Consider the following 26,333-nt stretch of genomic DNA (forward strand, 5'->3'; position numbering starts at 1 on the left):
AACAAACAAAAAAAGTGTATCTTTTCTTTGTGGACCATACAAATTTATAAAGTCACATTCAACAAACAAAGATGCTGGAATGAAGAACTGCAATGGAAGAAAATTCAATGCCAGATTGGGCAGTTCAGTTTTCCCTGACTGACTGTCTGGATTCTTTTTTCAGGGCCTGAAGAAACATTACAAAACAAGACAACTTTTCCCCAAAATCCTGGCATGTGTCTCCACCATCAAGCCATCCCGCTCCTGTCCATGTCCAGTGGCCCTGCCCCAGGCAGACCACAGCTCCTCAGATCTCTGTTAATTACATGTTTCTGCCTCAGTCAGAGAAGCAGCACAGCATGGAGTCCACTGAGGCTTTCGAATAATCAAAACAGAAAATGGCATCATCCTTCCTCTGTTTCCTCCTACGCTTCCACAGCAAAAACAACAACCAAGAGAAGAGGAAAAAAAGGTAGAATCTTTCCAGGCTTTGTTGATCCTGCTGAATAATAACTTTCCAAGAGGAAATGATAAACATATGAAGCATTTACACTACTTAAGAAATTATACTCAATTCGCAATCCAATGTTTTCAAGTTTAGGGTGCTGTCATTTCAAATTTGTAAATGGAAGAGGATTAGAAATTAATATGAGCTGAGCTTAGTAACTGCAGAGGGAGACTTTCATATCATTGTTCTGGCCCCGTGTTCCTGCCCTTTTCTTTGGAAGTCTCATCTCGTAGTTTTTGAGTAGTTGTAGACCTAACCGCATGACATGAGGGATGAAGTTCATTAGTGCGTTGGCTAATCCGTGTTTTTTGTAATGTAGAGGAACTCTGGCTGACCTCTTGCCCACCTGCATGTGGATGCTTTTAATTAATGAATTTGGTTTTTCCATAGGCCTGTTTGTTCTGAATAAAAAAAAAATAAATAAATAAAAAAAGAGAGCGCAAGCAGAAACACGGCATCCTGGGCGGGTTGGTATCCGGAGTAAGGTTTGGCATGCCTCTCAGTGAGACCACAGATATTCCCCAGCCTTCCATCTCCTCTTTTCTCCTTCCTCATTAGCGTGGCTTTCCTGCTATGGGCTTTTACACACTTACATACTACTCCACTAACACTGTGGCACATTCACCACTGTGTCTTTTCTGTGCTGGGGTCGTGACCTCTGCTGACAGTGCTTTACTCTCCCTTTTCTTTAGGTGTGAGCAGCGCTTTAATGGTCTAACAGAGAGGGCTGTCTTCCATTCAAACTGTTTGGAGACACACATGTGAAAACACACCGAGCTTTTTGTCTCATTTATAAAAGCAAACTACTGGGTGCTGTGTGTGATCCGGCTAGATAGATTAATAGTGTGCACTTTCTCAGACCAAAGTAGAAAGATCCTCTTCCAGTTGTCTCAGAATTTCCCTTGTGTTTCAAGCTTAAATAAGTCTGTTGACAGCGCCAGTAAGTGTACTCAAAGTGCAGTGTTTCAGACATAGCTAATCAACCAACATCACAACATCTAGACAGACAGCAAATTAAAAAGGAATAAAATCACAACCACTCTAAAATTAAATAATTAAATCTCTAATATGAGTATGATCACATCTTAATCGAAATTAAGAATTAAAATAAAATCCAGATTGAGCAATGCGAACACAAACCTGGTCAAAAAAGCCTACAAAAAACTGGAGTGAAAGGCTGTAAGAATTCAGAAAGTTAAAGAAAAAAAATTCACTGTTTTAATTTCAGTTTCTTTAAGTCTACTGATGATAAAAATAAATATCTATATGGATAAAGCAAATAAATAACTTAGCATTAAATGCCAAGTTGACGACATCACAGACACAGACTAGAGCCCCAGATCTCTGACTGAAGCTTCTGTCTGTCGCTTTTCTGTAAAGTTGGGGGGTGGGGGGTTTAAACAAAGATTCATAAAGTTCATTAGCAACTGTATTGAAAATTTCCTGATCACAACATTTAAAGGAGAACTGGATTTTTGGGCAAGTAAAAGTGCCACACTTTGTGTGTGTGTGTGTTTGTGTTTTTTCCAGTGATTACCGAAAAAAGTTATGACAGTAGCAGGAACATGAACTAACCTCCAAATAGCAAGACACATCCTCACATTCACATCTTCAAATCAAAATGCAAAGCACATACAGACGGTAAAATAAACTAAATTCTGTGTAACATCATCAAATAAAGTAATAAGTAAGTAGTAATAGCGCTTGAATAGAGAACCTTTCTGGTCAGTGCCAGATTCAGATTCAAGACGAACTAGAATCTTAAACTGTGGTAAAATGGGGTTAGTTTCACATGATAATCATACTGGATCCACAATATCCACAATGTTGTGTTTGCATGGCTACCGGCATAAACCGCTGCCTTATGTATGACATTATTCAATCACTATCAGTTCCAATGATACAGCAGATGTTTCTTTTATAACGGTTGGTTTATGCATCCAGCAGAGGAAGCAGAGAGGAAGAGGGGCAGGGGACTAAAAAAAAGGAAAAGGCCAGATTCATGAAGTGTAGTCTTGGGGATGGACAGAAACAAGTGAAGCTGTCCCTTGTGAGGAAACAGAAGGAGGTGGGGAAGGTACTCAAAACATGGCAGACAGGAACTCAACTAATTTCTCACATCCTGAAAGCCAGGCCATTGTGTTAAAGTAACTGTGTAGAGGATGAGTGTATTCTTGGATGCCTCAGTTCCGGTTGACTTCAGTTGGTGTGTTCAGGAAAGGAAACATATCTTAATTTAGGGTAGAAAGGTGAGCAGGAGTCCAACTAAAACAGCCACCAGAGATAAGGGAACCATCCCATCCCATCCCCAAGTCACCTCGCTTCCTGTTTTCCTTCAAGCAAGGGGCACCAGAGCTTTGACTGTGTGCCTATGTGTGTGAGATGTGAGGCGGATGTGTGGCCCCGTAATGGATTTTCTAACACTGAAGAGGAAACTAGTTTCAGGAACTCTCCAGAGACACATTTATACCCAAAGAGTGGGCTGCTATTAGAAGATAAAAGTCTCTTTGTTTGTAAGACGCATCATGGAAGCTGCTGATTCAGTAAGGTACAAACCAGGATATTTGAAGTGTTGAGTTTTCCCTGTTGCTCAAGACCTGACCCCTGTAAAGGATTGGCTAAGTACAGGACGGCTCTAAATAGTGTTAGCATAGCGGTGGACTTGTTACTTTAAAAAATACACACACACATGTATATAAGTATTTTATTGTGACTCATGTTTGACATCCAGCCTCCAAATAGACAAAGAACGCCTGTTACAGTAAAAACCACAGAAAGTGTCTACATCAACACACTGCACAAAATGCATCTCCCTGTGCATTTTTGTGTAGCTTTGTGTGTCCTGTTGTGTGCAAACACTTGAACTTGTGATTCTACATATTATTTATTCAGACAGCATGGCTATTTTTACTACACAAATATTATGAGACTGACCTTTTAGAGCACTCATGATTCCTTGAACTTTATATCGTCTCATTTAAGCAGTTCCTCCTGCCTCAACTTTAGAATGAAGTCATCTATCCAGATGGGCTGATGCCCATTCACATGGGGAGAAAATGGAGAACAAATCAAATCAAATTTAATTTGCAACAAAAAATAACAAAAAGAGCTATCAGAAGTGATACAAACTTAAGAATTAAAGAAGAAAGATCAGTAAAAACCAGTCTAAAATGGTGAGACTTAAGCCTACTTTTAAAAACCTTGACTGTCTCTGTGGCCCTCAGGCAGGTTGTTCCATAGACAAGGGCCATAGTGTTGAACGAGGCTTCACCATAGGTTTTTGTTTTCCACTTTGGAGCAATTAAAAGGCCAGGACCTCAGGGTCTGTGCTGGCAAGAGGGAAAAACTGCTATATTGTCGGCATAGGGATGGAAATTTATGCTGTATCTTCTGATGATGTCCCAGAGGGGAAACATGTATATCTATTAAAAAGTTAAAGATGGACCTAAAATTGAACCTCGGGGGACCCAACCACTGTTCTAAAGGTTCTTGAGGAGCATGTATCCATACTTAAAAAGAATATACGATCGGAGAAATGGGAATAAAACCAGTTAAGAACAATCCCTGGCAGTCACAGGGTATGCCTGAGCCAATCAGAGCCAAAGTTCTGGGTGAAGGCGAGGTTACACTCTGGACAGGTTGCCAGTCCATTGCAGGGACATACACATAGAAACGCATAGAACACATAGAAACACATAGAAACACATAGACACAGAGACAAAACACATAGAAACAGAGACAAAAAACCACACATGCATGTCTTCAGAGTGTGTGACGAAACCAGAGGAACCCACTCAGGCACAGGGAGAGCAGGAAGAACATCCACTCCATACAGAAAGGCCCCAGGCCTGGGAATTGAATTCACGACACAGTGGTTAGCGCTGAGAGGCAACGACGCTAACCACTATGCTTCTGTGCTGTCCCCGAGAACCAGATATTTCTCTAAAATACTAATCTAATTTAAAAACCCATTGAGTTGGATAAAAACCACTCTTTATAAGATTTTACTTAAAATTGGTAATTTGGATATTTGTAATTAATAAGAATACTTGGTTCTTCTTCAGCAGAGGCCTAACCACAGCTGTTTTGAAGGCAGCGGGGAAAACACCCAATAATTGACAATATTTAAAAAATCATTCATAAAGAATGCATAAAATTGTTTTGAAAGTAATGTGGGGATTGGATCTAAAAATTAGGTTGTGGGTTTAACTGAGAGCAAACTTGACCAAGAATCTTCACATGAACCAAAACAAAACACTGCAGTGTTGCCTCAGATAAAAGCGATGAATCAGATATGTTAAAAACAACATTTTGCTGGGTTAAAAGACTGGATCTAATCATGTCAGTTTTACTTCTGAAGTGAACCTTGAAGTGAAACTGTGAAAGGTCTCAGGACTCCAGTGTGAGGTAAACCGTGGGAGTGAGTGTAATATAAAAGCTGCTTTTATGGACACACGGTATTTAAATAGGACAATGAAGTTGGTGTGGGTCAAAATGCCACTAGTGGGTGGGCCGCCAATGCACCCCTAATGCGACATTGTTTCCTAAAATTGCATTTTTATTTTTCTAAATTGCAAAAGCTGTTTTTTCCCCATATTTGCTGACCAACAGTGCACATGGGACCAGCTGATCTTGGTGGAAATGTAAAATGTGTAAATGAAAAAATGAAAATGAAATGAAATTAAAAATGAAATAAAAAAAGGTGAAACAGTCATCCTCACCTGGGTATCAGTTAGAACTGCATCCTTCTTTTAATAAAATCAAACTTCCCAGTTATTTGACCTGCAGTATGTTTGCAGAGATAAAATCTCTAAAATGATCAATTTTACCTGTTCAACCTGTGCTGTGACATTTTTTCATGGTAATGGCATGGCTATGGCATTCATGGCAATGGTGTCCTCTATTGACATTTTAATAACGTTTCATAAGCGTTGTTACGTCAAAGAATGCCACTTTTGGTTGGTAATGCTCTGGTCTTTGTGAGACCACCATCTCAACTGTATAGAAATGATTGAGGAAGGGAAAGACTTGATTTACTAAGCAGTCATCATCAAAGAGGTCCATTCGGTAGATTCTGACATTATGGTCTTTTCTGTAATACCATAAAACCTATGCATATGAACGACAACTACTGGATGTTTTGCAAATTCATCATGTCAGCCAGTCAGGGGAGCATGGAATAAATTATCTGCTTCTGCAGAGAACTGACAAGTAGAGAAACAATACACAGGTGTCCTGGAAGGTTCCCTCTGTTGTGTGGGAGTTTATGTTAGTAGAAGAAGCAATGAATTGTAACAACAAATTGGTGTGTTGGTATGAGCTCAGCCTCAGTCTGGTTTGCCTGTTGACAAAGGATAAAACATTGTGGCACTTGCAGCTGCTGTGCACTGGCAGCTGATAACAAACAGTTGAAAAGACAGGCTTTATGCAGCTTGAAATTCTGAGAAACTACTTTGGTGATGGTGAGAAGTGCTTAGTGTGTACCTGTGTGCGTGTGTGTGTGTGTGTGTGTGTGTGTGTGTGTGTGTGAGTGGGCATATTCAAATCCACAGGCGTAGATCATGGTTGATTTTATGCTCGGCTCTCAGCTGCCACACATTGTGCAGATATTCTAGACCTGTTCTGACAACATCAAACCAGAGGGACAGGGTTGTATTACACTGCGCAGTGAGTTCGTCACATGCCACAGATTCTATAAAGTGCTACATGCATTGTCTACATTGGCTTTACATCACAAATGGGTCTACAGAGAAGTTTAATTTAATTAGGAGGATTTTATTTCTAACTTCTATTCTTTTTAAGTTTAGTATTTCCTGCAGTTACTTTAAATTTTGGTATTATACTACTGTACTTCTGAGCAGGCATAGAGACAGACAGAAATACGGGCCTGGATTATAGACATCAGCGTTCTGTCATTAGCAAGAGAGTCAGCCTTGAATTCTTTAACAAAGACATCACAACAGGGATTACTGGGCTAATCACAAAACAATGAAGCCCATACTGTTGCATCTTGTGGAGACAGAGGTTGTTATTTTAAGAAACAAGAAGAAGGCAAAAGCTATGACAGGCAGGAAAAGGTGCGGAGAGAGATTTAAACAGGATTCTAATGGTACTTGTGGCATCTTATCGCTGGCAAGACGGCCGGAAGAGGTTATTCTTATTACAAGTGAAGTCTCTTGTGTTAAGATCTTTTTCACATTTGAGTAGCAGTCCTGGAGAACCAGAAGCTTTTCTTGGTACAAAAGAAGAAAGTGAAAGAAACCCTCTCAGTTATTACATGATATAATATTACATGACAAAATAAGAGATGATTTTAATTTTTAATTTAAATTGAATTAAATTCAACTGGACCAATGTCTTGCTAAAAGCAACATAATCCACCCAAGCTTTGTTAATATAATCACAGTCCTTTTGCCTCAACTTTATATAAAATTTGACACATAGTTTAAATGACAAAGTGAATACCTTCAACATATTCTCAATAATAACGCAAATCCAATACCTCACATTATTTTTCTACACCACCTTAAAACTGGAGGTCCTGATCTGCTTCCTGCCCCCCCAATCTCTTCTCCAACACTTCCAGTCTCTTGTGAGTCTTCAGGGGCCTCAGTCCTGCTGAGCTTCATCTGTCCATTGCCTCTGGGGTGGTGGGGGGGGGCAGTTTCAATATGGCCGTTCCACAGTGACACTCCATCTCTTTCTTTACTCACCACGCACACACCCACACATACACACACCTCCGAAAGTAATGTCTTCTGAGTGTGAGTGATGGAGTCAGCTGGGCTTGTCTTGAGAAAAAAGCGTCTACCAAAGCTAATGAGCGGGGGTCTCCCCATTTTCTCTCCCAGCCCTCCCAGTCCTTTAATAAGGCCTTTCTCTAGGTCAGAAGGAGATGGGGGAGGGGCCCCTGAATGGAGGTCAGGGTCACAAACAAAAGAAAGTTACACTTAACTTCTGGATAATTTAACTCTTTAAGTGGAGTCTGAACTCTAGTTGTGGTGAATGATTTAACTGAAAGCCAGCTGATTGAGTGACATGTAAATACAACTGTGACTACAGCACCTCCAGGTTTTTGAACTTGCATCATCTCATCAGTTGTAAGCCGTCCAGCATATTTTTTTTGACTGATTCGTACTTGTGATTAAACAGCTAACAGGCAGCTTCAGCACACAGAGGTCAAATTATTAACTTATGGCGAGAAAGCAGATGACTGCCTGTCTCTTGGAAGTGGGACAAGACTATTGTGGTTAATGGCAGCCATTAGTGTTTCCCTACCTCACGGCCAATTTAATTAAGATTGCTGTTGTGTTGAGGTATGAAGTCACACTGAGGTAGAAAATAGGATTATGATAGTAAAGAAGGCAAAGAAAATGCAGTGTTGGCAAACATCAAGGATTAGTGTAAAAAAAAAACTGTGAACATTTTTGGGACATAACTTTCCCACACGCATACACACACCCAAGAGGCACATGCTCTTTTCCTCTCTCAGCCTGAAGCAGGAGTTAATATTAAACATTTTTCATGATTGCTGTGTTTCCACACAAAGGGCGGTTTGTCCAAGTTGTGTTTTCCCAGTTTATTAAAATAGCTTCTGCACTAAAGTGATCAAACCCTGCCGCTCACCCTCTAAATCTGAGTAGTCACTCTAAAAATATTTAATATGCACCATCAGCGCAAAAACCAACAAGCTGCCTCTCAGTCACCCTCACTGGGTGCACTTTAAAACAACACACACAGACGAAGTGGAATGCGACCATATCTCCCCGATAAATCCCTTTTCAAGGTTCTTGATTTCTTTGCGATGCGTCTCATGGAAAAATGCCCTCTGTGCAAGGAATGTCTCAGCGTTTCCCCATGCTCATATGTGACTGATATTGGTTTGAAAAAAACAAAAAACAAAACACAACTCATGAATAAAGACATTGTTTAGCAGAAGGAAAGAGAGAGGGAGAAAAGAGACGATAATGTTGGTGTTATGTTGGCCTGGGCCTCCGTTTTGCCATGTGAGGCTTTATCTTCTTCCCTCATCAGGCAAAGTCTGCTCTGGGTTATTATTGCTGACCTCTGGGACCTTCAGCCAGAGGAAAGAAAGCTTTTAACCCTTCTATAATTTCCAGATTGTGTACATCATACTTTAACTGTGTACACATACTAGTTTATGCTGGGTTTAAGTTGGGATCATTACTTGCAAGGGACCCGACATGGCAACTTTTTTTTGGAAAAGCTTTTCGCTTGTGTAAATATGTCGACTGCAAAGGGCTTCACATTAAAAACTGATTAATCCTTTGGTTTCCATATGACCAAAATAAAAGCCCACCTCTCGGCCCCTGTGTGGAGGATTAAGCGAAAACATCCGTGTTCGGCCTGACCTGAAAACAAACCTGACATTCATAATATCCACAAAATAAATGACCCGCTCCCTCTGAACTCCGGGGGAGCCATGTACAGTGTAACATAATCTGCATTCAAAGTGTCAGAAGCACAGGCCTCTGCTCTGTCCCTCAGTGGTGCCCTCCTGCTCGACTCTAAAAAATGACACACACTCAGAGCAACACTGTCATCCCCTTGTCCTGTTCTCACCCCCAAACCTTAAACCCCTCCACCACCACCAACATGGCCACCCAACCCCGCCTGTCCTTTCATCTGAAAGAAAGTGCCCATTGTGTGGGTAGTTTGTTGTAAAAGAGAGACATAGCTGTGCCCAGTTGGTGACTGCTGAGTTTCCGTCGTGGAAGAGAGGACATCCCTGCCTTGTTGTGATTTCAAGTGGCTTGGTTCAGTAGTCAAAGGATGCCCTTTCTCAGTTATCTCTGAAAGGACTGTGTTGTGGAGAGCTTTCCTTTTTAAGATAGTACAAAAGTGTTTCTATCTATAAATACCTTCTACTTAGACTTTTCCATCATAAGTATCTGGCAACCAGTAAACACTTTTCACAAGAATATTAGAGCACTTCCTTACATGAGTAGATTCTTCACAGTGTGAGTCTCCCTCTTATTTTGCCCGTTTTTCCTTTCCCTTTGGAAAATCCTCTTCAGCAAGACACACAAAGCTTGTCTTCACTGTGGAGGGGAAGGAAGTTGCGGGAGTCTGGAATACCAGGGGGCTCCACGTCAGAGAGTCAGAATGGAAAGTCATTATCATGGCCACGAAGGCTTTGGCATAATATTTACACATTGGTGCCTGGGAGTTTACTGTAGGAAATACGGTTTGTAGCATCTTGGCCCAGAATGCAACTGATCAGATCCTGTCAGGGTCCCACTCTGTCACACACTGTAAGCTGATGTTGTCTTAGTGACGACTTGCCAGGTTTCCGGAACACCAGTGCTGCTGCCAAACTCTTCCTTTCCTGCAGTACCTTCAGGCGGTGAACTGGCATGTCCATTGATTGTGATCCCCAGTTTAAGGAGGACTCTGTGTGTTTTTCTTTGTTCATGACTGTTGAGTGAAGTTCTGTCAGTGTCACACATCATCTAATCTTGGATGCCATCTTTCTCCCCTTTCCTCACTGTGTATCTTCTCCCTGGTGGTCCCCAGTGGGAGAGGACCACTACAGAGGAGAGATGAGTTCCTCCCTTTGAAGATGAGCGCCCTCTGAAAGGAGGCTTGACTTGGCCTGAGTGACAGGGCCCGCCCGCCTGGCAGCCTTTCCCTCTGTACCTCTCAACTATCCATCCACATCAAACCTGAACTCTTTTTTTTGAGCTTGTAATTAGAACCAGACCTGGCTGCAACAGAGGTGAGTTGTTTGGGCTACAGACGTGGTGCTGGGGTTGAAGGTCACGTCAAGTTTGAAGCTCTTTTGGTGGAAAGGGACTGGGCCCTGATGAAAAAAGAGCGCAGGCTCCATTTACAATGGAAAGATGTGAGGAAGAGCATGCTGTGGAGGAGGAGGTTTGGAGCTAAATCCATGTTGATCACAGAACGTCTCTGTCTATCATATTAGTAGGGGACCATGGCAGGAATCCAAGACATCTTGCAGAACTCCAATTCTCTCACAAGAAGGACCGAGTGTTGTTAAACCTCCCAGTAAAGTTTTTGTGTGACCTCAGTGGTCCACAGCGTAACACTAAAACATCTGAAGTGATGACTCACACAAAAGCCTTAAAAAGCAATGTTGTCGACATGGCAAGTTATTGGGAAGGACCGGCCAAACATCACTTATGTCAGTGACTTTCTTAGATGGGGAAAACTAACAGTGGAGGAAAAACAAAACACACTCATCCTCAAACTGAACCTTTCAGGAAATTTTACGAGAAGTTTCTTCTGGGGCTTCGTGTTGTGCCATACATTGCTGTGTCCTTTAAGTGCTGGTGGGTAAACAAAACCAAACTGTCCTTGAGTCTTTGTTTGTTCAACTCATTAAACATGACGTTTATTAGTTTGGTGTTCCTTTTCATTGGGGCTTTTAGCTCCATTAGCCCCTTAAGTTGCCCCTTTATATTTCTGAGGGTGTTTATCTTAACTATGTTGACTAGGACGGCTAGAGGGAAGTGCGGGGGGGTAGGGAGAGAAATGCAGCATGCCAAAACTAGTCAGCCAGCAGTCTATGGGTGACAGGCCATGCAATTTGAAATGTCTTGTGTAAGCCTTTTAGCAGTGACACACCCACCCTGCACTTCTCAGCAGTTTCAATCTCTCCAAACATTGGCTGGTTACATTCACTAGTCTTCTAATTGCTAATTTGCCTAATGGATGTGAAATCAAGCGTCTAGAGTCATTTGGCCTGCAGGGGGGTGGGTGCAGTTCAGAGTGGTGGAGGTCATATTAAAGAAACTCCCTCAGGGGAATTTCTGCTTCGTCTCATCACTTTACGGGATTATGTGGGCTAACTTTCATCTTTGTTGCCGGGGATAGGAGCTCACAGAGTGCTCTGACCTCATGACCTCTGCCTGTTTTCTCTCTTTCGCTCTCTCTTTGGAAAGAAAATTCCAGGATGTAAAGTGCCTTTCCTAACTGCAGCCTCGTAAGTATCCTCCCTGCTAAGCTCATGGCCAAGTTTGCCCCACAGCCATGAGCTGAGGTGTCATTACAGGAGTTAAAACCCACAAGGTCAAGTTTGAACAATGGCCTTTTTCAGGGAGGTTAAGAGGAGCTTCTGCTGAGCTGGAGCACCTACTCTTTCTGTCTCTGAGGTTGATGATAGCAGGAGGAAAGGTTTAGAGTATTCAAAACTTCCATGTTCACAATGGTTTTGTCCATCAAGCCTCATTCGGACTTCGTCAAAAGGATGAGTTTTGCCAGAATGTCCCTCAGCGCAATTGAATTTGGAAGGGGTTGTCTCTGCATTTTCAGTGTAATCCTTTATTTATCAAAGTTACCAAAAAATAAATAAATAAATAAATAAAAATAATAAATAAAAATGAAACAACAACAAAAACAAGTAAAAAAATACACAGTTTTGTATAAAAGTTTTCCTGATGCCTATGGAGAGTCAACTATATGACCTGTGTAAATGATGGAGATCGGCATACAGCCTCTTAACCTCTGTCCCCTCTCCGCTTACGTGCCTATGAAGGAATGTAATTGTATTTTGGCTGGCCCTTTCAACATGTGTATCAGATATTGAATTGGTGTGGGAAAATAATGGATGGTGGGAGGGTCCTAGAGCAAGAAGTCAAAGGGTGGTAGATGGTGAGAATGAATCGCTTTGATTTTAATGTCACAGAGATAATGGGTATCATTAGCAGCATAGATAAAGTCTTACCATGTTGGATTATCATTGTGTCACAAACAGTTTCAATGCACAATGTACAATCAAAAAGACTGAAAAATTATGTTCTATGCACAACTCAGCCGCAAAGTTTCAGGAGAGCCCGGAAACTATTTTCTACTATGTATTGACAATTCAGTTTGTATCTTTTGAATGTAGCAGTCTACCTGGTGTCCTGAAATGAAATAAGACAGTTTGACCTTTGAAGGAGTTCCACCACACTTTCAAGGAGTGTGAAAAGATTGTGTTCAAATTGGGTTTTAGTGGAGGTCTCAAAGACTTCAAAGAAACTGAACATGCCATGTGTCTTATCTGGTACAACAAAATACAAGACATTGTTTCATTAGCAGCTTCAAACATTTTTCTTTGCTTAGTGTAGCTATTTTTTCTGACTTTAAAGCAACTAATGGGGTGTTATTACTTGTTCATACTGCTGTAGTTAACCATAGTGGTTATCACTACATCTCTGGTTAGAGTTAGTGATTAAAGTGAACTTGGGGATGTAGTGTAGAGTGAAAGGCAAAGTATGCATAAGCCTGAGGAATGCATTGTATCGTCAGGATAGAGTCACTGTACAGACTTTCTCTGATCAGTATCAAAAACCAACAAACCTGCACCCAGTTTTCAGCTGTCTGCTTCCCATTTTCCAAACACTGCACCCACCATTAGCAGAGCAGGAAAATAATCATTGTCCATATGTAGGTATTTCATGGTAAATGAAATAATGAGAGTGTAATGAGAGAGAGGGCCTCTGTTACCAGCACAACTGAAAGCTGGAGTCAGGTTTGGCCTTGTTGCCAAGATACCGGGGTCAGCCCCTGTGGGTGGTGGTGTCCCTGGGCTTTTCTGCAGTAAGAGTTAGAGAAAGGGGAGGTAGAGCACGAGTGCTGATCAAAGTTTAGCCAGTGCCCCGCTGCTCTCCAAATAAATCTCCCCACCGCTGGGCTCTCAGTGCCAGCCTTGTTTCAATAAGTCTCCCTTATTGTACACACAGCCAGGGGTCTTTGAGCTGAGCCATTCACTGTGAGCTTCCCACAGGATTACATATCTAAATATATGTAGTGAGAAGAGCCACTGCCCTGTGTGTGTGTGTGGGTGTGAATGTTTGCACATGTGAGAGGCATTTAGTGATTCTGTTAAATTAACCAGAGCTGAACAGATTCAGCATATTGAAGGGCCACTGCTCATGCATTACTGGGGCTCGCCCACTGGGTTTCACTACAGCCACAGTGTCTGAAAAAAAAAAACTGCTAATGTTTCACTGTCTGATAAAGTGGCCCACCCTCTTTTTCTTTGCTTTCAATTTTAAAAAGTCACTGAGGGGAACACTCCTGCTGTCTTGTTTTTGTTTGCTCTCCTGCAAGGTGATAGATGAGAAGATTAATCTCAGTTCATCTGGGCATTCGGAAGAGACACTTGTCCAGGAAGCATTTAGCAAAAAGAACAAAAACAAAAAACAAAAAAACAAACAAACCATGGATGTAGAAAAATTTGGTGGCAAATACAACATTTTCAGCCAATTCAGTGTTCATTCATTCATTCATCTTCAATCGCTTATCCCAGCTCACATTGGGTGAGGGGGGTGTACACCCTGGACACGCCACCAGTCCATCACAGGGCCAACACGCTGAGACAGACTCACACACACTGACCTACGGACAATTTAGAGTCACCAATTCACCCAAACATGATGTCTTTGGATGATGGAAGGAAACTGGAGTACCTGGAGGAAACCCACGCAGGCACAGGGAGAACATGTAAACTCCACACAGAAAGGCCCCAGGTCAGGGAACAGAACCTCATAATGGTAAAATTTACATTTGTAATTTATTTCATGTTTTAAGAATTTATCAAGATTTTATCCGAGAAATTTTTTTAAGAAACTCAAGCTTTGTCTGTAGCTGTTTATTGTACTTCCCCTGAAAATGTCCAGATGATTTCCTTCACTTAACTAGGTAACAATAGAACTGGAGCCTACCTGCTGAAGAAAATCATGTCATAGAGTTAAAATAATGGCACTGAACATTCTGAGCAATGGCAATAATAATAATAATAATAATAATAATAAACCAATTCCTGGTGAAAAATGTAATGTACACTGCACAACACTGATACAGTGAGACAGGATATCTATCGCTTGGGGTGAACGAGTTACTCGAAACTACATACAACCCAGAGGCATCTTGTATCAAATGCAAAGAGATTAAAGTATCTGTATCTGTCTTCTCCTCAAACTGTTTGTGAGAAACCAAACAGCATTTTTCCCAGAGTAGAGATGGAGTATTTTCTTTAAGTATCTCTGAGTGCGTAAACACTCATGCCTCTAGATTGGAAACTCTGTTTAGTTGTCCCGTACCCCCAGCATGTGAAGTGCTTTGCTGATACCAAAGCATGCCTGGGCGGGTGTAGAGTTGACGGGAAGGGTTTCACGTCTTGAGTTTTGTAAATGGTTGACAACATTGTAGATTTGATTCCAGGCTAATAGGTGGTTGGGGTTCCCACTGTCAAGCCTGATGGAAGCCAAACGCTGCAATGAGTAATTTCATAAATATAGTGGCAGGTGGGACTTGTTGGACATGCCTACTCTCTCCTTTACAAATGGTGGGTAATGTTCCTGACCTCCTCACCCCACCGGGGGCTTCGGCAGCTGGGGCGCCTCAACCTATGCAACCCATACCGCCTACTCCCTTGTGTGCGTAATGTGTGCATTCATGAATGTGCATGTGTTCCTGTCTGTGTATATAAATTGCCACATGGCCACCTGAGTTTTCCTTTATCCCATCCCATTTTTCAGCTCTGCCACACACAGCTGCCCATACAGACAGTTTTACAGCTCCCTTTCATTCACAAGAAACTCCCAATTGGAATCTCTGACGTTAGCACAACACAATTATTCCCAGTCCTATTATTCCCAATCCAGCCCTGCTCGCTCAGCACAGCCCCTTCACAGTGACACTGTCAATTTCGTGCCACTGTAGTGGAGCGGGGATAAATCCCGCTACCACTTGTTATAAACATGTCAGCAAGCAGGCTCAAGGTAGGGTGAGGAGATTGAGGGTTACCACTGAGGTCTGTGAGCACAGTGGGGGCAGTAGCACAATGACTTCAGGGAGTTTGTCAAAGATGGGATGGCAGTGACACAAATCTATTGCTAGAGTGGTAAATCAAAGTACACCACAGAAGACAAAATGGCTCTCTAACCTTGTGGTCTGACACTGCTATAATAGGAACATAAAGGTGGGATAAGATGAGAGAGCAAGGAATGTGTTGTCCTTGCCCTTCATGAGAGAAGATAGGAGTCTACTGCTATAGTAACGTCATGTCTTAGAGGCGGCGGGCAGAGAGCAGAGGCATGGGGTCAGGCGTCATGGTGATATGACTTGGGATACCGTCATGTCTGCAGCTGCTCCGTGGTGAAGAAGATGAAGAAAGATGAAAAGAAGGAGTGCTACAGGAACAAATGTACCATACATAAAAAAGTTGGCGTGAGTAGGAGCCAAATAGAGACAACAGAAAAGTCAAGTAGAGGCAAACAAATAGTCTGTCTTCTGAAGACACCCATTGTCTGCAGCCAGACAGCAATGTGTTATAAGATGTTACAACCAGCAGCTAATGTATGCCTCATACACAGAAGGACTGTGGGAGGATATGTCCCCTGTGGCCTGGGACATATCCTCAGGCCACAGGGGTCGACTCATTAAAGCAAGTGTCCTCCACTGACGACATCAGTGCACTTTGATGAAGCCGGAGGCTCCACGTCAGCAACAAGGACGCCAATAAACTTAAAATCTATGCCCGCTAAAAGGTTCTCTTGTTTGGGTCAGAAAACAGGGAGCTGCAGGGGAGGCTCAGGATGGCAGGAGCCCCTGCTGGGAGGGGAGCATTTCAGGGGATTCAAAGATGCTGATAGGGAAGCCTTGCTCATCCTGTTACCTCAGGGCGTGACCATCTATTTATGAAAACATAGTGTGGCACCAGTTGGTTGGCAAGGCTCATAATAGTCATTGTTTTATTATTAGACAAGCTGAAATGGAAATACCAGAATGGAGAAAAGGTGTTGTATACAAGATTTTGTTGGCAGTTGTTTCCCACCTTTAGGTCTAGTGTTAAAGATTTTGAAACTTCCAGAAATGCTAATAAACATGCAATTGATTGTACTTCCTGTTTCTCTCTCCAACAGTGATGCATGTAGACCAAAGGTTTTCCTCTTCTCACAGAGCAGTGGTCAGTCCACAGAGATTTCTTAGGAGAAAAGTGTGTACAGCCAAAAAGTTGGTTTGGCTGAGCAATTCCTTTTCCCCCTTTGGTTTCCGATGCATTCTCAGTGGAATTGGTATTTAATGACTTTGCAAAATGCAACTGACTCCACAAAATTAAAAGAAATACTGAAAATGAAGAGGTTTTTGCTTTTTGAGTTTTTTTTTTTTTTTCTTCTCGTCATCATTAATTCAGAAGAAGAGAAAGATTAAGTCGCTTCAACTGTGGGATCTAATGGGATCCATGATGAACAAACACATTATTTCTCCATTCATTATCCATTGCAGCATTTGTTCTGAAACAGTGGCTATCTATGTGAGTGGCTTGTCTGTATTTTCCAGTCTTTTGTATACATGAACAGGATTCTGTGGGACAGAAGAGTGATGTCAGTTATTTTCCGGTCATGAGTGACCAAGATCAAAATCATGGTCAGAATGAGATTTATTAAGTTGTTAAAGGTACACAGTGATCATTTATGATTGAAACTGTCCTCACTGACACAAGCACTAAACCACAGGGAGTAGAAGGGCTGGAGTTTTTAACTAATTTACTAATTTAATTTCTTCAAAATTTTTTCTAAAGTGGGGCTGTTGATCTGATGGTTACCCTGTTTAATATTGTAGGAAACAGTGAGACTTTCAAGAAAATGGTATTCACTTCAATTAAATTATTATTTAATTAAAAATTATTATTATTTAATTATTCAATTTATATAATTTTATATAATGTCAGTGTGGTATAGCTGTATAACTGACTGACTGCTCAATGCTGCTTTAATTTTAGTTTAATAAAAAAAAAAGAATATTTACATAAACAAATATTGTAATCCTATGAAAAATGAATTTGTGGCTCTAAATACTTTTGTATCAGACATTGTTAGTTTTCTCAGATCTTAACTAATACAGTGGAATATATTCATCATACATACATGACATGCCAGACATGACAACATATAAGCAAACTGTTGCCTATTTACACTTTAAGCAGCCACAAAGCTGAATTTGTCGTCTTGGGTTGGAACTTGTATCACTTCACTTGAGCTCTGTTTTGCTTCCCCATAACTCCCAGAAAATCTTGAGCTGTTTACTCGTTCACGTTGTCTGTTTTTCCACAGAGAAATTCTTCTTACTGGAAACTGCGTTGACGGAAGACACTGTGACCAGAAAACTAGAACAATGAGCTAAAAGAGGCAAAGCACGTCCATAAAAATGAGAGGAGCAGCAGAGCCTGATGTTGGATTTTTGTTGTGGGTTCAGTGCTATGAGTGACCTGACCTCTTGCTCATTATGTGTAATATTTGATCAGGTGTTAATACACAAATATTGATTTAGTACGTCTTTAATGGAATGAATCACATCGTCTTTAGTCTGATTCCTCACAAAAAATTAAATAAATGATGTTGTGATGGACGTCTGGTTGTGTATGGAGGCGTGCGTGTGTGCTTTCTGAGTGTACATCTATGCTTCTTCATTTCTCTGTGACCTTGAAATTGTCGTTGACTTTGCAGTCAAATGCTCAGAGGCAGTCTCACTGTTTGTGTGTCTCTGCTGTCATGTCTCTTCCCCTGAGCTGTCTCCGATGGACCTGCCAGTGTGTCTGGGAGTCACATAAACACAGGCCCATGCAGTCAGCATCACTGATGTCATTGTTGCTTCTTTGTCTCCCATGGCTTGGGCAGTGGACAGAGATCACAGTTCATTCTGGTCATCCTGAACATGAAAGACTTAGTCATCTCTGAGGCTGCAGAGATAACAGGTCATCCCGCCAAAGTCTGAGCTCATGGGCTTTGAGAAAATCTCTGCACATTAACGCCGAGTTGTTTTTCAAGTTCTAACAAAGCAACAAAAGGCATTTGTTGACAAAGCTCATCCAGCTCTGATAGATATTTGTTCAACAGAATTTGTTTAATTCATGCTCTGCTGCCTTCCGTTGAAAGAGCTCCCAAAATACATGTCCTCGTGAGCTTTCCAAACATAACCTGCTCCCATGAAATCATAAAGATGCACATTATTTTACTGGGGAAAGGATAACCACAACCAGACCAAGGATCTTCTTTACACACTTTCGGACTGCTTTAAGATTTCTACATGTAGTTGTCCTCTCTGTCCTGCGGGGGGCGATCATGAGTGTGTCCTGTGTCCTCCAGGCCTTTGGGGAAGGGAGAGAGGGGGCCTGTATCTGTTCTGGAGAATGTGTACAAAACAGACTGCCAGCAGATTTGCAGTTTGATTTGACAAAGCAGACGTCTGCTTGGCTGACGGCTGCTGCTCATATCAGATTTTTTTGGAGTGGCTGAAAGCTTGTATCAAAATCTATTCCTGCTCTCATTCATCTGAAACACACTGCTTGTAATTACTTCACTTTCCGATTCAACTCGCTCTTCACTGTCAATCATGAAATCCTAACTTGTAAACGTTGATTTATCTTTAAGGAATGTTAACAGAAATGAAAAAACAAGTTCCAGCACATTTCATCCAATCAGCTTCAGTTCCACCTCGCTTGCTTCCTGCCTGTGCTGGGAGGCTAATCGATCAAAGGCAGGCTAATCCTCCCTCCATGTGCAGTCTCAGGCAATGTGAATCAGCCAACGCTCAGGGGGTTTATCAAGGAAGAGATGACCTCCAACCCCTAACTGACTGCAGGTCCTGAGACAGGAAGAGGTCATGGGGTCGTAATAGAAACTCATTCACACCTCACAGTGCTGGCCCATTGGGGGGGGGGTGTCTCCTGCTGGGTGTCTGTGAGCGTCTGGTGGCTGCTGTATGAGAACCCAGGATCCTGGCAGCCATGTCATAGCAGATATCAGGTTTGGTAGGAGTCTGGACGGTGAATTATGTGTCTTGGAGAACTTGATCTACCTTGATGTGTTATCTAGCAATGTTAATTTTTTTTGTGGACGCTGTATAGCTAACAGGGCTTGTAAAAACTGACTTTTATGAAGTAGCAATGTGACGAAAGACTTTATTAGAGTGGAAAAATCTGATGCAGTCACAATAGATGAGTTTAGAATGATGGAGGAAACAATTAAGAGAAAGGGCAGATGCCTAAAGGTCAAACAACATGCAAATTTAATTAATTGAAATGTTTTTTCGTTTGTCACAGTTTTTGGTGTTCTACTAATAAAGAGACTACATAAAAAGGTTTGTGATTGACTTACTTGGTATAATGCTGTAGAGCGACAGCAGTTTTATTTTTGCTCATCTGCTTTAGTTGGTTTTTGTCACATGTATTTATTCGTAGACTTCTTGATGTTTTTTTATCAGCAAGGTGATCACATATAAATTGGTCTGAACCTGAGCCCAACTGGGAACTGATGGGCTGAGTATGAGTTTGGCTAAAATTTGAATTGCCTCAGCCATTGTCACAGTCTTTTAAGAGGTGCTCACATATGTGTAATCTGGGCAGACAGGTAGGATGTGACTATGGTAATTTAAACTGTGCAAAAGCGCAACACAAACGATTAGGACTTAAAACAAAATAAGTGTCTGACTTAGTTGGACTTCTATGTGGTATGAATATAAATATATGAAAGCTTTATGTTTTGTTTCTCGTGTGATGGAGGAAGTTGTATATAGGGACAAAAAACTAAAATGTTTCACTGGCATGTTGTCAAATTAAGAGAGAAGCCAGAGACAATGTATAAAAAAGGATGCAGATTAAATGGATCCTACTAATCCACGTAATTGGGATAAAATATCAATGGCATGGCTGAAACTGACTGAAAAGCATGTTTCTTTGTGTTATTGCTTGTTAAGTATTTAACTTTCCTTCAGCCGGACTAAAGCAACAAGAGTTGCAGGTATCAGCTGAACACTGTATACATCCCAAAATTTACAAAGGAACTGGCTTTTCTGTTGGAGCTGCCGACAAAGAAATCCACATGCAATTACAGTACAGACTTCAAAAGCTCCAAACACAGAGAGCTTGACTCTTTCAGAATTATGTATTCCAGGACCCTTCTTGTGACAACAGGGTGAGTGAGGCGCATCGACCTGCCCACACACCACAAAACATCAGCTCATAAAGAGCTGCATTATCAAGGCTGCACGCTGCATGACTTTGAAAGGAAAGGGTAGAGGTATCAGTTGAAAAGTACGATCAAACTTTGTCATCTGTCCAAGGCAGACGCTTCTTTGTGCGCTACAGTATCAAAGCGACATGGTGTAGGATCATCAGGGAGCATTGGCTTTGATCTGTTGACGGCTCAGTGTCTGCGAAGCTCAGCGGCTGACCTTTCATCTGGCCCAGAACCTGGGATTCACTCTGGCTTCAGTAATAAGATGATTAACAAAAAAAAAAAAAAAAAACCCGAGAGAAAGGGAGGGAGGGATGAAGGAAGGGAGAGAGAGAGAGAGAAACTTCTGAGTGAAGAGCAGCTTGAGCTGCTTTTCTCTTCTCTTCTTCTAAATTACTCTGCTCGTCAGCCCACTTAAAATTCTCTTTTTGCATTTCATTTGAATGTGACAGTTTGTGTGACGTGATCTGCAAACATTGGAGCACCTCACTGACTGGTACGTGTCCTTCACACCCTGCCACATTATAGTGCCACACTATAATCTGTTATTATATTTGGAACATGCACATCAGGTCGAGTTTTTTTTTTTTTGTTTGTTTTTTTTTCTTTCTTGTTTGAAAAACATTTCATATCTTTTTCAGAGAAACTGAAATATTAGTTTATGTTGCTCATTTATATGAAGAGTCACAAAATCTGCAGTGTTTTACAAGTAAAATTTAAGGCCTTTTTAACACCAGATAGAATTCAATATATGAAAGGGCAAATGATATAATTGCTCGGTGGATTCTTGGATGAATTAAGAAATTAATAAATTATTGATTTTAATTTGCTTAATTTAATTTTAATTTTAATAATTGTGAAAAGACAAGCCCCTCAGTAGTTGTTGCCAGCTGCGCTGACATCCACTGTCACAACATTTTCATTTTCAGTTGAAAGTTGTGTAGTCTCTCCACAACAACAAAACATGCAATGAGCATCCTGTCTTTTGTACATGAAAGACTTTGTTGGCCGTGATATAATTAAATTGAATCAATGCTTTTTAAAAGAGAAGCTACTTGAAATTAAAAACTACAGTTTGCTATCCACCAGCAATATTTGTCATGTCATTAACACATCACTGTCCATCTGCTCATTTAAGTTTTTAGCCTCATACATTTGTTCTTATCTGCCACTACTAATAGTTTGACCCGAATGTAAAAAAACAACAATAAAAAAAAAATAATAATCCAAAAGTGAAGGTTGTTAGCCCTCCCATCATGTCGGGTAGCTGTATGATATAGAATATAAACAAACAATCGCTCACAAGTTTTTCTGCTGTGAAAGAAGAGGAAAGTTTCTATTGTTCCCATTTGAGAAAATAAAATTTGCTAAAATCCTGACTTATAACTTGATAAAGCAAATGTCCTCAGAAAACAGATCTTGGACATACAAATGCATGTGACATCCTGTTTGTTTTCTGTTTGCTCTCTAGTACGAGCCCCAGACTGGGATCAGAATCAGCTGAAAACAGGAGCCACGAAGCAGGAAGTGTTTGTTTTTTTTGGGGGGGGGTGTGGGGGAGGACTGTTCAAACATATTAGGACATCATCAAAGCAAGCCATGCTTGAGAGCAACAAAGACAAGATGTGTGAACCATCGCAGCGGATGCTCAGGATGTTTTTCATTAATAGCAGAGAACATGAGGAAGCAATGAAGACAGAGGACTGAAGCTGAAGCTGTGCAGGCTCTTCTGGGCTGAAATTGGGCCACTTTCACTGTGTCACTGCCGAATTCAGATGCAGAGTGGCACACAGAGAGGCATGCAGCCTGCTGCGGCTAGCATACTGCAGTCTGTATGCCTGCGCTTGTGTTACATACTTATTTACTGCTGGGCTGGGAAGAATGAAAAGGAGACCTTCATTTTGGATCTAACCTTGCTTGCCCACACACCACAAGAAATGTGGGTAAATATATACCCATAAGAGCTTCTACCCTTTAGTCTCCTGGCCCCGGGGACTTAATGAAATAGATGCTGGAGGCCCCCCTCTAGAATCAGCAGACTGAGGCCCAGGGCTCAAATTATAATCAGCCTCAGTTTATACATTGTTTGTTGTGGGGCACTTAGGCCGTCCGAGCTCAGACAATGCGGTTATACTTTCCTGCAGCAAATGGCCTGCATCCTGTGCCTGAACACTGCCAAGAAAACCCTCAAATAACAACGAAGAGAGAGGAGGGAGAGAGCTGTGGCTTCTGTGGGTCTTGCCTAAGAACAGGCCTCAACCTGGCTGCATGTTTGTCAGCAGAGAGAATCAGATATGGCCTGATTTCACTGGAAACCACCTCCAGTCACCCTTCCCTCAGACTTTTTTACTTTTCCCCTTGCTGTTTATTATTATTATTATTATTATTATTATTATGATTATGTATTATTTATTTATTTGGGGGGGGGGGATTGTCTTTACTACTCTTTTTTGCTTTGCCCTATGCAAATTATTGGCCTGTACTTTCCACTTCTCCAAGCCCTCCGGTTATCCGATTTAGAGATTATAGAGGAAGAGAGGGCTCAGAGTAATGAGACATCAGATTAATATCAAAATAAAATGCCGGGGGAGACCTTTTTTTCTCTCTCGCTCTCTCGCTCTCTATCTTGCACTCTTTTTCCACATGCATCCATCCATGCATCCATCCTGGTTTGGAATTAAGGTGATGTTTTCTCTCCTCCCCTCTAATCTTGAGAGTCTCATACAACACTGATTTTCTGCGATACAAAACAATCAGACCACTGATTGTATCTAGTACGACACACATCTGCTTTTTTCCTTCCCTGTTTACCTCTTCTTATTAACCCCCCCTGCCATCCACCACTGCCACCACTACCTCCTTCTCTCTTCCTCTTTTCTAGACCCTCTGAGAATCACGAGCCCCCGAGACAAACATGAAACACACAGTGACAGACAGAAACATTTTTATCAATGAGATCCCATTGCGTGATGTCTGTGGACGAACAAGTAGAACAAATGTGTCTAATCCTGCTGTGGAATGCAGTTGCATCGTCGCACAAACCAAAATTTTCTGAGAAGGAAAAAAGGAGGAGACAAATCTGAAGATATCAGTGTATCTCCAGAGGTGCTGTCACGCTACAGCCAGGCTCTGCTTCTCCCTGCAAATACAAGAGGATTAGTTAAAGTCACTCACGCTCTTGCAGGATTAAAACATGTGCAGGTACTTCAGTTATGCTGACTGCTTGGAAGACTATTTAAGCAACTGATTAAATGAAATGAAGATCATTGTTAGACTGCAGCAGAGCTGTGGACTTGGCATGGACTAAAGTCAGATTTTAGTGGTGTTTATGACCTGATTTATTTACCTGATTTATAACTATTTTATTTCCTGAGCCCAAAAACGTTACATGTCATAGAAATAAACTGCAGTCCATCTAATGTCTAATGTCCATCTAATGATTTTTAGTCGTGGAACAAAAAAATAAGTAAAAAATAAGAAATTTGACTCAGAGGAAGAAAAAGGGAAAGACGACCCAATTACTGTGTTTTTCTGTTGGCTCTGCACCATCGCTGACAACTAAAGTTCTGAATTAGGAATTGTTGGTCGTGGCTTGAGACCTGATTTGGGACTCAGTTGTTCATTTATGCAGTTTTTCTTATTATAGTTGCAGAGACGGGAAAATCAGGGATTTGGACTGCTTCATGGTATCTGCTCAACCAGGTAGGCCTTGTGTTATTGTTGTGACTTTAAACCTGACATTTGTTCTTGACCTGAGACTTACTGGCCCTGACTCTGGACTCGACTTTTGACTTGTGTTGACTCGTGAGATAACCTGGGATTTCTCTTGATATGGGATCTCACCTGGGACTTGCTAAAGTTGATTAAGGACTAGATTTGGACTTCATAGGCAAGGCATAGTTAACTGCCTTGATTTATTTTAAAAGGATGTGTCACCCCTGTCATTTGGTGCGCCTTGCTCTCTGAGGCCTGTGGTGGCTGGGTGTGGATCTGCTGTGGGCCGTGGGACATTATGGTCTTTGCCTCCCCCCTCATTAATCAGACACACATGGAGGCAATTTGGGGTTAACACGCTCTCACTTATACACTCACATACATGTATATACACTATGTCAAGATTCACATATTGCACAGCCAACAAAGTCACCTCAAATATATCTCTATTTGGAAGCAGACCGTACCAGTGTAATTGCACAGGTGTACTTTTGCAGACCTATATTTTTTGAACTTGTATATCCAAACATGCTCGATTGGATGAAAGTGGTCACCTCTGGAGAAATGCGTGCATGGGCTCTATTGCAAGAAGAAAAAATGTCTGTCTATACAATAACAAGCAGTGAAACAGGATACAGCCCCTCGAGGCCACCAGTCCCTAAATGGAACAGAGTTGATTTAGAGAGGGGCAAGTAAATTTAAGTTATGGAAAATGGTTCATTTTTCTGCCTTGTTTGCCAGACAAAGAGTCACTGTGCCACACAGAGTGTTTTTGCCATTAAGATCTAATAAACCTCTCATGTCAGAGGGATATTTTATTTAATCAAATGAAATATCAGTTTCACCGTCATCCCATTCTCAATGTCCTTTCATAAAAAAGTCTGTGGATTGCTGGTCTAATTAATTTTTCTGAATGAAGAGGAATAGTTCTCCTTGAATGGCTTCACTTTTGTGCGTGTCTATGTGTGTTTGTTCACATCTAATAAGGGAGTTGCTCATGTGCTTGAACACATGACAAACATTCTTACAAAAGGTCAAACTTTCATAATGAGTTCAGATAAAGATTTTTCTCCTCTCTGGTTTTCCCCGTCTGAATCTAGCTCTAGTGTCAAATGTGACAGTGATACATTTGAGCAAACAATTGATCCTCATTTTCTCCTTTTGTGTAACAGTAACAAGCTAACACCAATATTCAGCGCTTCCCAATATCCCCATTGTCCTGGATTTTCCAGCATTTGGCATAGCTCACTCCACCACCTCCAGCCCAGATCCCACAGTCTCATTATAGAGCCAGGGGCCAGATTCTCCCATTATCCCAGTCCCTTCTTATTACCCAGCCAATTATTCCCACTGTGAAGACAAAGTGACACAGGAAATGACATAAATGCAGTGCAGCAGTTTAAAATGAATGGCTTCTGATTGAGGCCACTGCTTTCTCCTTGTTTATGCCACCCGTCCACTTGTCTTTTCCATCACTGGTATGCTGTGTCAGCACTGAGTGGACTCAGTCACGCAGTGTGCTAGACTTCCGTTATACTAGAGGTGCAATGTGACAGAGCTGAGGCGGTGCAGTCTGCTGTGGAGAGACTGATATCCCCGCTGTCCTTTGTTTGTCCCAGTTGATCTCTGAACAACACACATTAACAATTTACATTATCAGGAGATTTTTAGTTGTTTTGCATTTAAATGGGAAAAAAAGAAATGAGGAAAATATTAGAAAAAGAAACAGTTGAGAAATACAGTAATATTGCCTCTTGTTAAGCGTTAAGTGCGGAGCAGCTGTTTTTCCTTATTGGTGTAAGTATCAAGGGATCTTTTGCGGTCTGGATGATATCTTGATATCAGACTTGTCATGACTCCAGCCAGCAGCCATTACTAACTGCCAATTAAATTGGACAGCTAGCAGATCAGTCAGATTATCTTTAGTCTCAGAAGACAGAGGAGAGAACACAGCATGAACCTCCGTGAGACCTTTATTTCATAACATTACACCATCAGAGGCTTGGCATTACAAGATTACTTCACATACAAGGGTTTTTAGTGCGCAATGCAGAAAAAGACAGAAGCAGCGCAAGACATGGGGGCCTTTAGGGAAACCACACATACCAGCATAAACCAGTGAGAGGATAAACTAACTAGAACTGTGA

This window comes from Echeneis naucrates, chromosome 20 (assembly GCF_900963305.1).
Source record: "Echeneis naucrates chromosome 20, fEcheNa1.1, whole genome shotgun sequence".
Classification (NCBI taxonomy): domain Eukaryota; kingdom Metazoa; phylum Chordata; class Actinopteri; order Carangiformes; family Echeneidae; genus Echeneis; species Echeneis naucrates.